Source organism: Podarcis gaigeae (genome assembly GCF_964106915.1).
Source record: "Podarcis gaigeae genome assembly, chromosome: 17".
Lineage (NCBI taxonomy): Eukaryota > Metazoa > Chordata > Lepidosauria > Squamata > Lacertidae > Podarcis > Podarcis gaigeae.
In genome coordinates, this window is record NC_139694.1 from 13,685,731 (window position 1) to 13,700,745 (window position 15,015).

Here is a 15,015-nt window from a genome sequence, read left to right on the forward strand (position 1 = left end):
TATCCTGGCAGACAGGATTTCTGCTGTAGACTGCCTCCTTCTGTAATGTATGTATGGTGTTTCAGGGGCATGGTCTTTGGCTACAGGGTAGGCAATTTCAAAGGTCTATATAAGGGCTTGCTCACCATGGTTCTGGGTCCCTCCTCTCTCCTGCATGTAGTGAATGAGGACCCTGTTGCAACAGTTCAATAAAGATCAGGCTTACTAGCTGCCTTGCTTCTCAATATTCTCTGGTTGGCCTCTGTTATTTTCTCCTGCCAATAGGGAACCCACTTAAGGACTCTATAGGGGCTCTTGGATACCCCATAAGGGAAAAGGAGCAGCTTTTGTTGACATCAAAGATGTCTTGAGTCACTCTGTGCATTGGCTGCCCAAGAAATGCAAACCTTTCCCTCCTGCTCTCTGCTGAGACACAAAACCAGGCTGACTGGGAAAGCACCCAGAACTCAAGAGAAAAAGGGTAATAGGTAGGATCTTTAATTTTAACGGACAGGTCTACCTTTTCACCACAGTAAATCATTTCTGCAGCAACAGTGATTTGAATTAAAAGTGAATTAAACAGTGAATTAAAAACTGCTAATTTTCCGTGTGGATCCATGCTTCCTTTTACAAATCAATGAGGAGATCTCTATTGTACCCCCAAAAATATTTGAAGGGAGCAGAAATGCACCCCTCCACCACCAATGAGTAACAGAGCCAGTATGGTGTAGTGGCTAGAGCAGGGTTTCCCAACTTGGGTCTCCAGCTGTTTTTGGGCTACAGTTCCCAATATCTCTGGCCACTGGTCCTGCTAGCTAGGTATGATGGGAGTTGCAGTCCAAAAACAAGTTTGGGAAATCTTGGGTTAGAGTGTTGGATTGGGAGACCAGTGTTTGTCTTCCTAACACCGCAGCCTTACTTAGCTTGAAATAGTGAATCTAGGTCAGCTAGCCGACCTAACCGGAACAGTCCGTGACCAGAAGGAGGAGGAGTATCAGGAAGAGTGGATTAAATTTAATGATTATCTAGTTAAATTTGTTAAGTTAAATTAACTGAAAACAGCTTGCAGATACTTAAGTAGCTTAGGGTTTTATTTATGTTAAGTGATAGGTTTAATTTCATAAGGTGAAGATTTAAGGATGTTAATGTTTAAGTTAAATTTCATAAGAATTGGGATTTGGAAAACCGTTAAAAGGACATGCAATGAAATTCAACCAAGGAGAAGCAAGGAAGTCACTTAACAAAGTTAATAAGTGTCATTTTTAATAAGGCTATGATTTATGTTTTTTTGTCTTGTGTGTGTGTTTGTTTATAATATTGTGAAAACCAATAAAAAAAAATTGGGGGGGAAAAATGAAATAGTGAATCTAAATCTAACACTGGACAACAGTTGAATAAATAAATAATCTGAAGGTATTGTGAGTGGAAAAAACAGAATGCAGGTGCCAACTTGAATGAAATCTTGGGTGGGGGAGGAATACCCTGTCCTGCAAAATTGATCACATGATGCGGTGCACACACAGCATTTGAATGGCAACGCCCATCAACTCTGCCCCACTCCGCCCCCTCAAATATTTAATGGAGGGGGGCAAAAAGCCTGTAGCCCCTAGGAATTGGCTCCTATGTAGAATACAGAATCTAAGATATAATCTGACTTTTGTTACATCATACAGTTTAATTTCATTGCTATGCTAAGCAAGACAATGAAACAATGAAATGTAAAACTTGATAACTCTCTCCATCCACAAGCATCAGAAGAAAAGAATCCCCTCTCTTCTCTCTTTGGAAAATGGGAAAAGGCATTAGTGTGTTTATGGTATGTATATCCTACTCAGTTTGGTTAACAAAGCAGAAGGGATCGTGCTATACTTAAGACTGAAAATGATACTATAAGGAAGGCAAATCTTTTACTAGGAGAATTCTCAAGTCCAGACATTTGATCCTCTTTGTTTACAGACTCTACTAAAAATGTTCGGAAAGTTCCCATTCAGAGCTGGTCTCCATGGTGTGTCCAGTACAGAACCAAACAAAATCCAGAGTGAATAAGTCAATTTTGTTGCAACTGGACACTCAAATCAATGCATTTGTTAAAATCATGGAACAATTTCTACAATGGGTTCTTTGGCATCCAGTAACAAAACCTATTTAATGTTTATATGTACTGTATATAAAACAAATTGAAGGAAATATTGATGGAAACAGTGAATTTTCAAGCTAGTTTAGGACTTCTTATGCCAAACTTTAGCGGGCTCTGAAGGAAACAGTTCTCTTCTTCCAAAGCCTTAATGACAATTCAAGGAATGCAATAGGGGGACAAATGTCTTTGTGTGGCATCAATATTCATAGCAAATGCAAATTAAAAAAAGACATTAAAATGCTACTCTAACTTTATTAAATGTTAATGAAAATGATTCAGAAATAGTGAACGGAGGGAAGTCGTCCAGTATGAGGATTGAAATGTACACCCTTGTGCAAATTAATTGAAACAAAGCATGTTTTCTATCTTACTCGTAATCCTGTACTCAAAACAAACATGAAAAGTCAGTTGATCATTATGGTATCGGAAGCCTGCAGCCAACAGAAGGAATGATGCGCTCGCCCCAATATATTGAGGTTCTAAGAAAGTTTTATTCCAGAGCTGGAAAAGAGGTGTCCTGATGGTACTGGGATATTGCAGCAGGACCTAGCCCCCTGACACACATCAAAAGTGGTGAAGAAATTCATGACAGAGCAGCAAATACAGGTACTTGATTGGCCAGGGAATTCCCCAGATGTAAATCCCATTGAGGATTTGTGGGCTATATGCAAAAGTCTCCTCCATGCTGTAGACTGTATGACTATGGAGAAGCTCATTCAGGCACTGATTCAAGTGTGGTCCAGGGATCAGAAAATCAACAGTGACTGTTCAAAACTAGTAGACTCCATGCCAAACAGTGTTCAAATGCGGCTTAAAAATAGTGGAGGTCATATCTGTTATCAATGTACGTATATTTGTACAATAAACTACATTGTTTGTTTCAATTAATTTGCACAAGGGTGTAGGTTGTTAACTATTTTTTTGAAACAGACATATATATTACAAATCAGAGTGGGTAGAATGAAACTTACTTAGAATGGAATAGCAATGGATATTTCCCCCCATTGCTGAAGAACTACTGTAATCAATTATAAAGCTAGGTTCATTTTATTTTTATTCTAATCTAATCTTATAATTGTACAATTATGTGTTACTGGTATTGTTGTATCATGGAAGAGCAGAGATTTGGACCCCCTTATTATTATTTTGGCGCAATGTTCCTTATAAATAGCATTGGGTTTGGGTGATTTTTGTATGCATTTTTAAAAGTCTTTTTCTAAGATTTTTTTTTTTTTAAATGGAACAACAACAACAAGCAGAATGCATGTAGCAGACGGAAAGGGAACAGCAACCTATACTTCTCCTCACCATCTGGTGGCCATTTTGTTAATAAAACTCCCAATTTTTAATACTTCCATGGCATCAGCCGTGGATGTGATCCAGTGATGCTTTCTTAGCACGTCAAGATATTAAAATACCATTACACTGGGAAAAGGACAGAGAGTTCTGGCATTGTTCTTGCATGATATGGGCCGCAAGCCATGCCCATTTGTCATTACTTTGTGCTGGTGTCAGGCACCTACATGTCAGGAAGCATGTCTTTGGTTTGTTCCCCTCAGGCAAGCACCATTTTGTTTATTGTTCATCCTGCTCTTTATTTAGAGTAATGGAGTTCTCGTACTTCACCTTGGCAGCAGTAGAACTCTGCCTCTTCAAGTGAATTTAGGATCCCAGCCAATAATTCAGAAAGGCAACGTAAGCCCATGGAACAGCATCTCCTGAGCAGCTTTCAGTAATCCGGTGGATTTCAGCTAATTGCTGTTCAGTTCTGATATCACAGAATTGTACATTTCAAATTTACCTCCGAAGCCATGCATTCAGGCAGTGCTATTTTTCTAGAAAAAGAGGTGCGGGAACTCACCATGAATGCCTCCCTTGTTCTCTTATAATGGCAATGGCGCCCACCTGAGACATGCCAGAACAGAGTTTTTCCCAGCTGAAAAAATGCCCTGCATTCAGGTCAGTGTGTGTTGTGGACCATAGCTCAGTGACAGGCCACATGCTTTGCATGCTTCCAGGTTCAATTCCTGGGATCTTCAGATGGGGCTGAGTATGGAATCATAGAACTGTAGAGTTGGAAGGGACCCGAGGAATCATCTAGTCCAGCCCTCTGCAAAGCAGGAACATACAGCAATCAAACCTGCAACCTTGGTATTATCAGCACCTCATTCCAACCAACTGAGCTATCCGGGCATGAGGTCTGAAACCCTGGAGAATCCTTCTGACTTCTTCGCCAATGCACCTATAGCACAGGACATAGCAATGACCAGGAGCATTTGAACACGGGCATCTTACATGTCACTGTTTTGAAAGGGGTGTGTGTGATCTCACTAAGTGCTTAAAAGGTCACTATAATTCCTTTTGGGAATTATAGTGTCAGAGCTACCCAAACTGTTTAGAAATGTATTCATGTATGTAACTACAGTGGCCAGAATGTGACTTGCCCAAAAATGGAAAGAAGAATGGATACAAAAACTTATTTGCAGAAATGGCGAAACTTGCTGGAAAAATAAGAAATCAAGAGAACAAACTTTTTTTATATAAAAGAATGGAAATGGTTTATTAAATATTTACAAATAAACTGTAAACAGATAAGAGCATTGGCAGGGTTATTGTAATAACCTGCAGTTTTAAAAGAGTATATGCACTGATGAAACATTGCTAAAAAGGAGAATTTGATGCAACTGCAGCTATGATTGTTTTGACACCAAGACTATAGTGGTTTCTTGCTATTGCTGAAGAGTGCATGAGTGCATCAGTAAATCACTGGACAGAAAGAATCCCATATATGTTCACATATATGGGTGGGTGTTTTTTTTTTTTTTGCAATGATTTATTCATGGACATGTACACATAGTTAACAGAGACAAAAATCAAAGATTCAAATGAAATGAAGGAATGGAAAGCTTCAGCAAACTGCACATGTTTCATGTTCAGAACTAATTGTAGGAATGATCCTAGTTGAACCTGAATTCAGGAAGAGTGGAATATGGGGCAATGCAAATCAGAGGAACCACAAAGGAATGCAATAGGGGAAAGTCTTTCCTTTCTAGGAACAGCTCCTCAGCTTTGGAACGTATCCTGCCTTGAGGTCACTTTAAATGTATTTCTCTCACTCTCTGGCACCAACCTTCCTGCAGCTTCCATGAAGGATGTAGGAGGAGGCTGCTGCCAGATTGGCCAACTGTTCCTTGGTGGTGTTTTCTCTCGTACCTCCATCCCTGAATTGGCCCATTTGCTTCTCTCTCTCTCTTACCATGCATATTGCTTTTCTGGTATCCTGCTCAGTCTTGTGCTATCGTGTCTTTTCTTCTAACAGATAAAGATAACCAGGTGACAGCAAAAACGACACAACTTTTAGCAGGGACAATGAGAATAAGATCTATTATTTGATTAGCTTTCTAATATTGCTCCGCTGTTGTTGTTTTCATCTAAAGAAAGCCTATAGGCTCACATGTTTTATCTGTGACTAAAGGACCATGTATCAGTTCTGTCATTTGTATTGGTTGTAAACCTCTTGAATGTATTTTGTAGCGGCTAAGGAAGCATTTAGTTTTATCCTCCGTGTATTTCATTTTATTGCTATGGCTAGTAGCTAAGGCAAATAAAGTTTCTAGCTATCCTCCTCCCATTAATTGACATATTAATAGAGGATGAGGCCATCAATGGCTTCTTCCTGTGATGGCCGTGCAGTCTCTCCAGTGTCAGAGGAAGTAGGGTGAGGACCACAAGTGAGGAGTGTGATGTTGTACTCAAGCTTTAATTGCAGACTTGGTTGGCCACTGTGAGGCTTGTGTGGTGGTCTTTATGGGTCTTTGACCTGATCCACAGGACTCTTCTTATGCCCTGGTATACTTAGACCTTTTCTCTTCCTACCTGCATGAATTTGTCTTCTCATCCAGATGTTCTGATCCATGTAGGGCTTCTTGCTGGATAGAAACAATTGCTCAAGGAAGATATCCAAATCCAAACCTTTCTCTAAAACTAGGGAAACAGGAACCTATTCCGCCAAGTTTTGTAAACTGAACATGTATGTATTTTCCTGCTCTTAATTTGTCCTTGATATTGATCTCCATGCTGTTGCCATTTTTTAAAACACAACATCGAGCTCTTAACATATTGCAAATGCCTTTTCTCTGATTCACAAAGGTTAGATTCCACCCAGGCATAGCTTCAAATCCCCCGGGTTGACCTAAGAAAGTTCAAAGTTCTTTGCCCTTCGTCATTCTATAAGGCTGAATAGGAATAATAATAATAAGGTGGGAAGGAATTTACACAACACTTACTCCTAGAGGATGGTTCTGAATGGTCACGCGTGCATTTCAGAAGCACATCGGAGCCAAAATATCTGCAGATCATTAAGTAATATGAGTGTTGCTTGGAAGAGAGGAGGTACAACAATATTATGGGTGTATCAATTTAGCCTCCATGGTTCTATTATTGCTTACAAAACTATTCAGGATGTAGTAGACCATATCACAGATTAAGTCATGGAGAGTTGAAGATTCCTGGTTTTATTTTTGTACTAGCAGTATTATTTGGCATTCTCATAGCAAGTCCTTTAGAACATTCCACAATCCCTTGTTCAAGTTGCTGAGCAGCACACATGACTTGGTTAGTTTAGTACAGGAATTTACCCTCTTGTCCACAAGAACTTTAAAAAGTGACTGGACCCATAATGGTGGTGGCTTTGATGAGGGTATTGAACATGGTGTCTTCTCAATTAGCATCTGGAATACGCCATGCTGGCTACTCCTGTAAGGTACAGTTGGACAATATCAATAGTGCAATTCCAGTAAGAATATTAGAGTTTATTTCTATATTTTTGGAGGATACCAGACCCTCCAAGTGTCCCTATTTTCCAGGGACAGTCCCAGATTTACAGAAGCCATTCCAATTTCTTATCTGACCTCGGAATGGCCCGCTTTTCCTTAGGATGTTCCTATTTTCAGCGGAGGGTTCCAACCCCAAAGCAGAGACTTTGCCCTGCCCTTGACCACAGCAGAGCCCAACACAGCCCAGAGACAGCAACAGCTCTCTGTTGAATGCACATATATATGATGGCAAACCTGGATTCGATCTCGGCCAGAAGTTCGCAGGATTATAATGGCCCAAAGTCACAGAAAAAATAAATAAGTGCAGCAATAGAAGCCATTGCTTGTGTACTTACAACAACTTGCCCGAGACATAGAGGTGATGGTCTAGTATGCTCATTGTGTCCTGCCATTGCCTCCAATAAAAATATTTTTGCAGGGGTTTGTAGTGCTTCTCATTTTGCCATGGAAAAACGAGGAGGGGGAAAGGCCTACTGTATAGTGTAGATGACAAGTAACACACACTTTCCCTGCATCATGTACAATGCCTGGAGCACTTTCAGAACGACTGTTGCAGCCGTCTCTTCACATAACAGCTTATTTCCTCATGCAGCCCTTTAGGAGAAGAGAGGGAGGAGGTCTGTAGTTGTTCCCAGCTTTCTGTGAGAAGAGAAATTGAGAGTAGACCAGAATCTATTGCAGCTACACTTGGGAAACTGGAGTGAGGAAGCTCCCCTCTTCTGCCACAGTAAGTCACCCTATCTGCCTCGCCTTTTTTCATTATGGAACTATCAATGCTTGATCACGGCTGGTGTTGAGAGGCAAGTTGTCCCAGAGAAACTAATATTAGATCATGTGTGCATTGCTAACTTTTGCAATGTACCACATGTCTTGCAATTCTGGGCTTTCCCAAATCTTACAAATTATATGGAAACTCTCTAAGTATTACAAGTCCCCCCCACAAAAAAATGTAATTATATCTCTGTTTGTTGTGGCAACAAGCTAGACGTTGTGTTTCAGTGTACAGGAAAGGCATTGATATTGAAAGGCAGAAGGCAAGAAGTATATCCAGGTAGGTCTTTATTTTAAAAACAATCTTAGAACATGTGGATTTTTTCAAATGTGCTGTTTTTAAATATACATAGTTGGCTCCCCTCATTCCCCCTTCTGTATGGTCCCCTTTTTCAGCAAGAATAATATTTATTCCTTGATAGACTATTGGGCCATATCTATTTCCTAACTTCAGTCTGTAGGCAGGGAATTACATGTTTGAATATTTCTCAATATTAACTCTTACCCCGTGCTTCACAACAGTTACCATTTACATTTTGATCCAATTACTTCTCGGATCCAGAGCTGGTTTTTTTCTTTCGTTTAGAAAGTACCAGTATTGGGGCAGCTAGTTAAGGAATCCAGAGCAGCTAGACAGGAGCAGATGGAACACCCATCGGTTTTAAGTGATTAGTTGTAGTTATATCTATTGGATAAATCTTTCTTTTCCCTTGGTGAGGAGCCCTCCCCTCTTTGGTAGATTCTCCCCACCCCAATTGGCAGTACATATTCTATCTCTAAAGCAGTTGTTTCCAAACTTTATTAGGAGACCCACCAGTGGAATTTTGGCTTGGCAATGCTTTCGCCAGATGGCTGTTCATCATCACTCAGAATTTATGCCTACTTTTTTCGATATAGCTGCAGAAGGAAGGGTAAAGAGATTCATAAAATTGGATAAATTAATTTCCTTTTTGTCATGGGGCATTGAAATTTCTGATAAATGCATTTTCTGAGCTCCTTTATGTAACAAGATGGAAATATTAATAACAGACTTAACCAGAATTAGGTTAAGTGCCAGCATTTGCTAGCCAGCCCACATTCTGAATGGGCCAGGAATGATACGGAGAACATATGCCATATATAACTCTAGAGCAGGGTTTCCCATACTTGGATCTCCAGCTGTTTTGGAACTACAACGCCCATCATCCCTAGCTATCAGGACCAGTGGTCAGGGATGATGGGAACTGTAGTCCAAAAACAGCTGGAGACCCAAGTTTGGGAAACCCTGCTCTAGTGAGGTCTGTCAAAAAGCAAAGGATGGCCCAAAGAGTGCCCTTTCCATTCTGAATTGCCCTCTCTTGACGCTGCAGCAGGGCACCCTGGCCATGGGAGGGCTGGCCATTTGCAGACCCACCCAAGCTGTGGTCACCACAGCTGCTACTTTTTTTTGATTTTTAAAAAAAGTATTGGTGCAAATTTGCATGCCACTCAGAATCTGAGCTTCTGGAGAAACCACATGTTCTTGCTTGTCTTGTATCTCTCCTCAAATTTCACGTTGGCCTCCCGCCGGGATTTACGTTTCAGCGCAGGGTCCCTAAAGACATCCTTGTTGACAACGGTCTTGTCAAGGGGAATATCAACAGAGTACCTGGTAGGCATCAAGTGGTTGTAATTGTAGACCTTGACAAAGGACTTGATCTTGGAATGCTTGGCAATCTTCTTCTTGCCCATGCTTGCTGTCACTTTGTGTGGGTAGTGATCAATACCAGCCACCAAAGCGTGGCTGTAGGGGCGGTCAGAGGTGCCATCATCAATATTCTTAACGGTAACAGCTTTGCGTCCGGAGTAACGCCCAGCGAGGACAAGGACGAGTTTCTCTGGTTTCATAAACTTGCCCAGCTTGGAGCTGTGGCAGCGATGGCACCCACACTGCCACAGCTGCTACTTTTGAGAGCCCCACAGTAGTGGTGGCAAGAGGAGGAAGCTGCAGCAGCCAGGGTGGCCCTGGTTCGGCTCACATCATAGGGAAGAAAGCACAGCTCCACTCTGCTCCTCATGCCAAGAAGCTGGCGAAACTGTACCTAGCCCAGCACTGCGATCCATTTGGCACTCGGCTTCCTCTGACCCCTCAGTATTGGGGAGTATGTGTGCTGAGCTCACAGCAAGACAACATCAAGTGGGCTGAAGACAACTCAGACCTAAGGAGTCGGCACCTATCTCCCCTGCCACTGCTAACTGACAATACTTACCTCTCCAAATCCCACTTACCCATGGACGCTAATAATGGGGTTGCATCAAGGGAAAAGTGTATTCAACATTTCCTGCGGTCAGTGCTTTATTCTGTGTGGCGGGAGGCGGGAGATAAACCTCCATTAAAACCAGGGGAACGTCAAAGGCAGAGTGGAGGAGTACGAACCCTCAGAAGTATATAGTCACTAACTGGATGACTAAGTAGCTTTTCAAAGATTTCCTCTCCTGCTTTTTGGAAAACCATAAAAAATGTCATTGTGGTTAGGCTGCCTCAGAACCCAATCAAAAAATAAAAGCAATTACTTTCTCATTCAGCCTCTGTGTAGCTCTAGCAGCTGCAGACAAATATATAGCACAGACAGGAGGGATTGTTTCGTGGCCGGGGGGGGGGGGGGTGACCAGTCCCTGTCCAGACGTTCTATATTTGGTTGAGATTTGTTTTCCATCTTGGCTTTCTGATTATATTGAACAAGCTTCCTGAATGTTCCGGGGCGGGGGGAGTTGGGTTATGCTTCCACTAACAGCCGTAAATGTGGGAAAATATAATAAGTGTTTTTTTTAAAAAAAGTAAAGATAATCTTAAAAGACAAGCAATAATGGAGAACGAACCACAAAAGAAACCAGGCCTGTCCAAAACCACAAGGGGCGAGCATGGCAAATTAATATTTGGATAGACTTGGGTAGCTAATTTGTAAATGCTACCCTTAGGGTTTGGAAAAGTTCACTGCAGCTGCATGCTCACTTTAGCCACCAAACACCAATCGTACAGGCAAGTCTCTTTCCCATAATACAAATGAAACAATGGCCCGTTTTAAAATGGAAAACGGGAACAAGGAATAAAGAACCATCAAGATACGTGCCCAAATTTCCTCAGGGATGTCTGGACCCAGACTGGAGGTTTGGCCTTGATAACTGAACTGAATGCCAACAACAAAGAACACTTTCAGTTTGCAGCCAAACTGTTGTGGTGGCCACATTTATCTTCGTGTGCGGTGGTTATACTACACTTCCCATCATGCCACATGAATGCCTAATCATGGTCTGATTGTAGGAGCCCTTCAATTAGATGCTCGAATATCCAATAAATTAAATAGAACGTGTGGAACATTTTTTTTTAAGAACCTAAGAACAGTCATGAGCATTAAGGCTTGTGAACACCAGCTGTTTTTCATGAGATGTGCCCCTCAGCATACTTCAAATATCTAGCAAACATCGTGCCCTATCTCAGAGTCCTTTCTAAATCCACACTCCACATTTGTGTAGGTTTTTATGTGACAGTATATTGCTGCTCTGGTTCGCCAGAAGCGGCTTAGTCATGCTGGCCACATGACCCGGAAGCTGTACGCCGGCTCCCTCGACCAATAAAGCAAGATGAGCGCCGCAACCCCAGAGTCGGTCACGACTGGACCTAATGGTCAGGGGTCCCTTTAGCTTTACCTATATGGTAAAAGAGGTGTTAATCTTCTCATCATGCCTCATGAAGTCTACATAGGCATCCCTGATTCATTGATTGGCTTAATGGATTAACCGTTTCCTATGTAGCATCTCTGGGACGCAGGTGGCGCTGTGGGTTAAAGCCTCAGCGCTTAGGACTTGCCGATCGAAAGGTCGGCGGTTCGAATCCCTGCGGCGGGGTGCACTCCCGCTGCTCGGTCCCAGCGCCTGCCAACCTAGCAGTTTGAAAGCACCTCCGGGTGCAAGTAGATAAATAGGGACCGCTTACCAGCGGGAAGGTAAACGGCGTTTCCGTGTGCGGCTCTGGCTCGCCAGATGCAGCTTTGTCACGCTGGCCACGTGACCCGGAAGTGTCTCCGGACAGCGCTGGCCCCTGGCCTCTTAAGTGAGATGGGCGCACAACCCCAGAGTCTGTCAAGACTGGCCCGTACGGGCAGGGGTACCTTTACCTTTACCTTTATGTAGCATCTCAAATGTCCCTCACCCCGGCCATTTACCTACCACTCTTGTCATCTTTATTCAACATTGTAAGGTACAGATCAGTTTGATTGTCTATTTACTGTTTCATTGTTGCCACAATGAAATTGCATTGTCATTCCAGGTGGGGCTTCCTGCCCCCCCCCCAGCAGTGCAGCCATGGAGTTCAAGGCACCTCTCCCAGCCAGCCTTCCCAAGATGGATGCTAAAATGGATGCTAAAATCTCTCTTTTCCTGTCACCTCACACCCAGTTTCCTTGGCAACCTTCCCAACCCCTAGTCTCTGTTCACACCTCAGGTCAAGTGGGGAGGACAGTTCTCTTGTGTTGCCAATGGCCCTCAAGGGCCCTGTATTGTTTATTAATGGCCCTAGCTTGGTGAGGTTGCCTTGCGTAGTTAAGCCCAGGAATCCCTCTGCAGCTTGTATTTCTCCCTTAATGCCCCAAATCATCAAAATCCTACCGTTTATTAATTTCTAGGGTTTTGGTGGCTCCCTCCCAAATCTATAACAATACGACAGGAATAGAAGCTGGAGGACTAGCGGATGTACAGTAATCGCTATTGCGAACTGGCATGTGATGACAGAGAAAGTAATGCACATCGCTACTGCTTGAAAGGGAAATAGTATATCAGGTCTTGCTTTAAATGTAGCAATGAAAGGCTGAACATATGCAGAAGGTCATTGCATGCTTCAGATAGCTTGGAGATTTGAGACCTTGCTGACAGAAAACAGCAACAGCAGAGTATCTCATTAATTAACCTTTACTGTTTTGTTGTTGCTGTACCAATATAATAAGAGGGACACCCGGCTTGTCAGTAGTACATGTGAAAAGGGTCTAGGGGTCTTAGTAGACCTCAAGCAAGCAGCAGCAATTTTTTTTAAAAAAGCTAATGTTATTCTAGTTGCATCAACAGACGCATAGTGTCCCAACTAAGGAAAGTAACCGTCCTGCTCTATTCTGCTTTGGTCAGACCACACCTGGAACACTGTCTAGTTCTGGGCACCACAATTTAAGAAGGATATGGAGAAGCTGGAATGTGTGCAGAGGAGTTTGACTGAGATGATAAAGGGTCTGGAGACCAAGCCATGAACCTAAGGGTCCCTTTCAACTCTGCAATTCTACTACAGTGGTACCTCGGGTTAAGAACTTAATTCGTTCTGGAGGTCCGTTCTTAACCTGAAACTGTTCTTAACCTGAGGTACCACTTTAGCTAATGGGGCCTCGCGCTGCCACCGCCTGATTTCTGTTCTTATCCTGAAGCAAAGTTCTTAACCCGAGGTACTATTTCTGGGTTGGCGGAGGCTGTAACCTGAAGCGTATGTAACCTGAAGTGTCTGTAACCTGAGGTACCACTGTACGGTTCTATGAAATAAAGGAAATAGTTTTAAAAGAACACACCAAGATAATGCTTAGGCTTGATTCTGTCAAGCTTTGCACTGGATTTTCCCCTCAGTGTCACACATGTCACTCTGCAAGAAAGCTCCCCCCCCCCCTTTTGGCTGGGAATGCTGAGCAAATGACACAGTGGGGTTTTTGCTTTCAATCCTATCTCACTACAGCAGATGAATGGGCAATATGGCTTGCTGGAGTCCTGAGAGATATTATTTAAATCCCTAAAGTATCAGCTTCCACTTTTGTCATTTCTTCCTTCTCCTCCTTTATTGTTGTTGTTGTTGTTGTTGTTGTTGTTGTTGTTGTTGTTGTTGTTGTCATATTCTAGTGAGGCCTTTTTAAAAATAACATGAATGTAACATCACTTTCTTAAATTGAAATTGCTGTATTTTTTGCTCTATAAGATGCACCAAACCATAAGAAGCACCTAGTTTTTGGAGGAGGAAAACAAGAAAAAAATAATTCTGAATCTCAGAAGCCAGAACAGCAAGAGGGATCGCTGCACAGTGAAAGCAGCAATCTTCTTGCTGTTCTGGCTTCTGGGATAGCTGCGCAGCCTGCATTCTCTCCATAAGACGCACACACATTTCCCCTTATTTTTTAGGAAGGAAAAAAGTGTGTCTTATAGGGAGAAAAATATGGTAGTCTCCCTATATTGATTGCAGTAGTCATCTCCTAGAACGGGATGTCATTGGTTTTATAGGAAAACTTCCAACCATTCTTCCTTCACATCAGCTTAACTATCCAATCGATTCTTATCTTTTACTTTTGTTGATCCACAACTTGTGCAAATTTAACTTGCACTAATTCAACTTTATGCACCTCACCAGGAAGAGGGGCAGGCATCCAGGATAACAAATTTGGCAATCCCATCCATGACTGGAGGGCTGTGTTTATACACAATGTTAGCTTGATGTGCTCTTTCTAGAACATAATCTCTGTGTAAGATGAGAGCTGACTTTATTTGGTACTGCTAAGTCCGCTCAACCTCATTGGTGGGCGGTATTGTGGCCAGGCCCCGGACGGCGCAAGTGATCCGGCAAATCGCAGGCTGGATTGCCCGGTTGGCAGATATTGGCCAATGCCAGCAGCCCTTGGATGGGTGTTCCCCTGGCAGTGGGCAAAACCAGCCAATGGGGATGCTTGGGCCTTCTGCTAGGAGTCATTAAATTGCAGCCTGCCCGGCAGACTTTCCTGCCTTTTCCTGGTAATGTAAAGAGATGCCACCTAGACAATAATGGAATGGGCACATTGTGGGGTACCCTAATCTATTATTAGTCAGAATTTATGGCATTTGCTAAATCTTCAAATGCATTTAGGACTGTGGATAAAAGGTGAAGTCTAGTAGTATTTTTTCTAAGGACTTTCACTGGGTTATGATCCCTGGTTAAACTCCACACAGAGGGTAATATTCTGCCTATGGTAAATGTATTTTATCTTACACTCCATAGAAAAGCCACCTTTCCATATGTTTTCACTTTTGTGTTTTTCATTACTTTTACCAATTTATTTTTAGAAAGAACTTTAGCTATTAATGTTTAATGCCAATGAAAGGAAAACAAAGAACTGGGAGACTGCATTAAAGTGATACCATGTAATCCCCACTGTAGGGCTCTTTAGAAATGTGGAAACGCAGTATACACAACCTGCCATTTTTCACACAGGGAATTTTCATTTTTTTTTTAATAATAATATTTATTAAATTTTTGTTTAACAATAAAGGCATATAGTAACATAC

General features: G+C 42.2%; 1 pseudogene across 1 annotated transcript; it reads right to left on the bottom strand.

Annotated features, from left to right (window-relative positions):
• Positions 1–9,185: 9,185 nt before the first annotated feature.
• LOC310834468 (large ribosomal subunit protein eL27 pseudogene) lies at positions 9,186–9,626 on the bottom strand (annotated as a pseudogene). Its single transcript has one exon. The product of its transcript is annotated as a large ribosomal subunit protein eL27 pseudogene (transcript).
• Between the last annotated feature and the right edge of the window lie 5,389 nt (positions 9,627–15,015).